Here is a 5,444-nt window from a genome sequence, read left to right on the forward strand (position 1 = left end):
TAACTGGAAAAGTTACTGTGTTTCCAATGTCAATTATATATGCGTTTATTAATGTTGTCAATATTACGGTTGCAATTTAACATTGATAATACATCGCAGCAAGGTGCTCCCTGCTGTGTGCTGATGTGCAACTTTAACGCATGCAGTTAGTAAGGAAATGGTCACTGTTGTAAGGTATTATATATAATGACATTATGGAATAGGATGGGGACAGGCCTGGCGTCGCATGGGGAGGGAGGAGTGTCGCCCCCTCAGTTCTGGACAAAAGGATTTTTGAACACTTTCTCTTACTTAACCTGCACCCTAAAAAAAAGTTGTACTTTGTCAATGGTCAGATAACACTAATTGACACTAACAGTCACTCGGACTGTTTGATGTGAAGGAGGGCTATCCGTCCAGGAACGGAACATATCAGTGTCATTATTGGGTGTCAACATTACGATCCTGTTTGTTAAGGTGGACCGATTCCTTGCAGTAGTTTATCCTTATACTTAAAATCGTTATATAACTAGACTAGTTATAGCAGTCTGTGCTTTCTGTTGGTTTTACAACTATTTTTCTTGTTACCGTCGGATGTAGCTGCAAAAACGAATGCGTTAGGTATTATGTCGCTCCAGGCAATACTAACCGTGAGAGTGCTGAAAAATGTGAAACTGAACTTCATCGCAAATACCAGATTGCTAGTCTTTATTACAGAGATGAAGACAAATTTCAGTGGCCAAGTTCGTTGCAATTGACCCGTTGTAGATAACGATCAGCCTTAAGAAAAAACATCACTTGTTTTTTTTAAACATCACTTGCCTTTAAAAAAAAAAAGAAAAACAGAGTTGTAGGTATTGAGGTAATTTCAGGTAGAATGTAAGAACTACAACTAGTTAAAGTTAACTAGTCCTACAGTAATGCGTGGGGTCCTATCAATAGAAAAAAAATAGTTGTAACCCGAAAACACAACAACCACAACACGAGAAGTCTTCCGGAAACCTAGGTAAATCCCTCAAGTAGTCTAACAGCTCTAAAAACAATCAAATGAAACAACTTAAAAAGAAAAAAAAAACATTAAAAACATATCTAGGGAGCAACAAAAACACAGAATCTAACTGCGAGAGCTTTATCAAGTTTCCTGTACTCCATCGTGCTCCTCTCGTTTAAGAAGATATCTCTCATCTATCTGTGTACAGGTCAGCTGGAGGTCCACAGCTGATGGTAATTTAAGTAGGTAGCTGTGCTAGCATGCATGGGCTGCAAAAGGAACAAGTAAAGGTTTATTCCATGCTGAAACGAGAAGAAAGCAGTGGAGCCTTCTTAGGGTGTGATACCAAGGCATCGAAAGTTTATTTTTAATTATTGTTCCAAAAAATGTTTGTTTTCTTTCTTAAATGTTGTTGATTAAAATATCTTATTAAATGTGAAATATTTGATTAAATCTATTGTGAATGTCATTATAAATCGGTAAGGTGTCAGTCTCGTAAACCGAAGATCGCGGGCTCCAACCCCGTCCGTGCCTATTTCGTTTGCCAAGACTTGACTTTATCTATATCGTCAATTGTCTTGCAAGGCAGAAACCTCTGTAATAAGAAGAAAAGAACTATCAGCAGTAGTTAATAATCCTTTGACAAAGAAATGGGCGCATTCAAAACACCAGCCTCCACTGCTTGGTAGAATGGCTGAGTGGTCTTAGGTGCCAGACTCAAGGATTCAATCATGTGTAGTGACAGTTTTATGTTATTCACAACACAGATTTCCATTCATGTTTATTAAGATGTGTAATTTGTATGTTGGTTGTATGAGAACAGTTTCTTCAAAAGTCCTGTCAATTAACAGTGGAGAGCTAGCCGACGTATGTCTTCATGAAAACGCTCTTTAAGGCGATTAGAAATGTCTTGAACAAATCTGCGTCATATTTTTAAAATAGTTTAGCTCAAGATGCAACGGGAGTATAAATGAATTCTCCGCCCTCCATTCCAAGATAAAACTCCATGTGTGAATCTTATCTTAAGTTGATGATGTTGGTCACTACTGGAAATTGCCCAGTGATATCGACTCAGGTACAGTACTCAGTTGTTATGTGCTGTAATTTGATACATGCAAAGCATTTGCATTCCCTCCAATTATCAATAAAGTCAATAATGTATTAAACATTACATGCCACTTCTTCCCTAGATGATGTTCATGTTGGATCAGTGAGAAAGGCATGCCAGGTTGTGCTTGAACCAGCACCTTACTATCATTTTAGTCCCAACCTGACCGCACTAAGCAATTGTACCACAGAGACTCAAATGGGTCAGTTTTCTCCATTTACGGTTTTTGGGAAAATTTCATCTGCATTTTTAAGCAAGATTGTATTTTAAATTTCACAAATTGTAAGTATTTCTGGAAAAACGCTGTTTCAGAAAGAAACTGAGTAGACGGGAATAGCCCAGTCAGTAGAATATCGAACTTTTCATCTCAGGGTCCCTATTCAGGTGGCTGATTTTCTTGCAACTACTTATTCCATGCTGAAACGAGCAGGAAATGTTTCAGCAGTGGAGCCTTCTTTGGGTGTGATATAGAAAAAAACCTTTACTTGATTCTTTCAAATTAATTTAAACCTCATCTCCAGCACCTAAACTCGTCAGTTGCTTTCAGTAGCTAAAGACACAGGCCATACTGCTCCAGGTGAGGTTCGAACTCACAACCTCAGCATAGCTCCGCTGTGTACTGCCGTATAAGTACCGTGTGCTGACCAATTGCGCCACTGGAGCTGTGAAACACCCACTCCTCATACAGACTGACGTGGCAGAAACACAGGGTGTCGGTTGTGAATCCATCTCCACATGGGGGAAAGGGACAGTACAATAGAAAAGAATATACAAGAGAATAAACGGAAAGAATTGTGCTCACTGCAAAGAAGGAAAGAGGTGGCCGGATACATAAAACAGCTCGGTGGATAATTTGTAACGACATTCTTTGCTGACAACCAGCAGTCGGATTTCTGTTCATGGTCCGCTGTGCAGTTTGAATGTTTGTTCTCCCAGATCGGTTGGTTATATGAGATTAAGTGATATAAATTAGGACTAATCAGAATCAATACAATTGACGTCTGGCAAAGGCAAATAACCTTTGCACATGATCTGGAATGTGACTGGTTAAATTTCAGCACAGTTGCAACCCCCTTTATAAAGGGTGTGCACATGTATACAACCAAGGCATTGAAAGTTTTTTGTTGTTTATTGTTCCTAAAAATGTTCCATTTCTTTTCTTTCTTAAATGTTGTTGATTAAAAGATCTTATTAAATGTGAAAAAATCTGATTGTGAAAAGGTCAAAATGTTAGTGAAAAAATGTGTATTGTGAGGAAATATGAATTGTGGGAGCCCCTTGACTCCTCACGTCGTACTGTATTTCTCTCTCATTCTACTGGGAGTGGTGCTGTCACTTCTGGATAAAGTCTGTCAGTGGTCATTCCAGACGGGTCAGGTACGACTGCGCTTCAGCACAAGAAGAGATATGTGACTTGTGAGGATCCCGACAGTGTTGACTCTCTTCTGGAGCCTGGATAGCTCAGTTGGTAAAGCATCAGACTTTTAATCTGAGGGCCCAGGGTTCAAGTCCCTGTTCAGGCAGTTGTGTTTTCCTTAAATCTATTGTGAATGTCATTATAAATCGGTAAGGTCAGTCTCGTAAACCGAAGATCGCGGAGTCCAACCCTGTCCGTGCGTATTTCGTTTGCCAAGACTTTACTTTATCTATATCGTCAATTGTCTTGCAATGCAGAAATCTCTGTAATAAGAATAAAAGAACTATCAGTAGTAGTTAATAATCCTTTGACAAAGAAACGGGCGCATTCAAAACACCAGCCTCCACTGCTTGTCAGGATGGCTGAGTGGTCTTAGGTGCCAGACTCAAGGACTCAATCATGTGTAGTGACAGTTTTATGTTATTCACAACTGTTATTCATGTTATAATAGACCTCTAACCATATACGTATAATAGACCTCTAAAGATATCCGTATAATAAACCTTTAACCATATACGTATAATAGTCCTCTAAAGTTATCCGTATAATAGACCTCTAACCATATACGTATAAAAGTCCTCTAAAGTTATCCATATAATAGAACTCCAACCATTTATGTATAATGAACATCTGATCATAGACGTATAATTGACGTATAACAATAGACGTATATTAGAATTTCATTCTAGACGAATTTCAGACCACATTTATACGTCTAAGGTGTGCGTTTAATAGACGTATATTTTATACGTCTTTTGCCTACTGGGGTGTATCAGGCTCTGCTGCACAGCAGTGGAAGTATAAGTGTATAGATGAAACCTTTAATGTATTGTTCGGTTTCAATCAAAATGCTTTACTACTACAAGAGAGAAGTATAGTAAGAAGGATGGAACAAAATGTATGATTTATTGGAAGAAAACATTTTTTATTTATTTATAAGCTCGTGTCATCCAGCTCTAATACAAAAGCGACTCGCATCTTCAGCCCTTTTTTTTGTTTGTGATCATTAATTTCTTTAGTTATAATCAACATTGATCTTTTTTTAAAATAATCAAACACGCAGACAGATTTTTTTAAAGTATTAAGAGTTGACAGGGTGCCCCTTCGGAATAGTCATCAGAAAATGTGAGAAAAGGAAAGTTACGTACAGTAAGCTCTCATACACAGTATTTGACATTGTAATCTGATTACAAAAAAACTACCTGTCTCCCCAGCATTTGTCGGTGCTGTTGTTTTTAATTTAAATATTGTTCGCATTTTAATGATTTTTTTAAAAGATTGATACAAAAATCACTAAATACGAAACGTAAAAACGCCAACTGGAAGCAGTTGACCATTCATATTCTTGAATTTTAAATCCCTGTGTTTATCTGTGTCTGAGTACCTGGTGCAGCTATTTTGAAAGCAGAGTCTATGATTTATTGCGGAAGCGCATTGCCACCAAGGAAAAAAAAAATCCTGAGTTCTCTTAAGAAATACCAAATTATCTCCTAATTGCGACTCACTCGCTGAATGATCTCTCAAGAAATCCCGAGTGAGATTCAACAGGTGTTTCCTGCAACAGCCACGACAAGTTTGAAGACGTTCTCTGGATTTCCCGAATATGACGTTAAATTAGTTCAAATCATTTACCAGGTTCCCACGTACAAAAAGGCCCAAGGACTCCAGCAGTCTTACAACCACTGTCCTGTTTGCCTCACCAGACACGATCTCTATTCTGTTGTAATCCACGATGACCCCGTTCTTCAGGTGAATTACATTGTCCTTAGTCGTCTTTAATCCCTATTGCTCAATGCATGGTGAAAGCATTGCATACATGTGTCTGACAATGAGGAATGGGCCCCTGAGACACTCATTTGCCTGTTTCACAAATGATCGTATTTTACCAGAGATTCCGTTTGGGATTCAGATGTGCATTCGGACAGCAATCCCTTTAAAAAAATGATACG

The 5,444-nt window shown here is 38.3% G+C and overlaps 2 non-coding genes across 2 annotated transcripts; one reads left to right on the top strand and one right to left on the bottom strand.

Annotated features, from left to right (window-relative positions):
• Positions 1 to 2,647: 2,647 nt before the first annotated feature.
• Positions 2,648 to 2,741, bottom strand: trnai-uau (transfer RNA isoleucine (anticodon UAU)). Its single transcript has 2 exons — positions 2,704 to 2,741; positions 2,648 to 2,683 (listed from the first exon to the last, which is right to left on the bottom strand). It is a non-coding gene; the product is annotated as a tRNA-Ile (tRNA).
• A 787-nt stretch (positions 2,742 to 3,528) lies between these two features.
• Positions 3,529 to 3,601, top strand: trnak-uuu (transfer RNA lysine (anticodon UUU)). The gene has a single exon. It is a non-coding gene; the product is annotated as a tRNA-Lys (tRNA).
• Positions 3,602 to 5,444: the final 1,843 nt, after the last annotated feature.

Source organism: Lepisosteus platostomus, chromosome 5, assembly GCF_059453375.1.
Source record: "Lepisosteus platostomus isolate fLepPlt1 chromosome 5, fLepPlt1.hap1, whole genome shotgun sequence".
NCBI classification, from domain to species: Eukaryota; Metazoa; Chordata; class Actinopteri; order Semionotiformes; family Lepisosteidae; genus Lepisosteus; species Lepisosteus platostomus.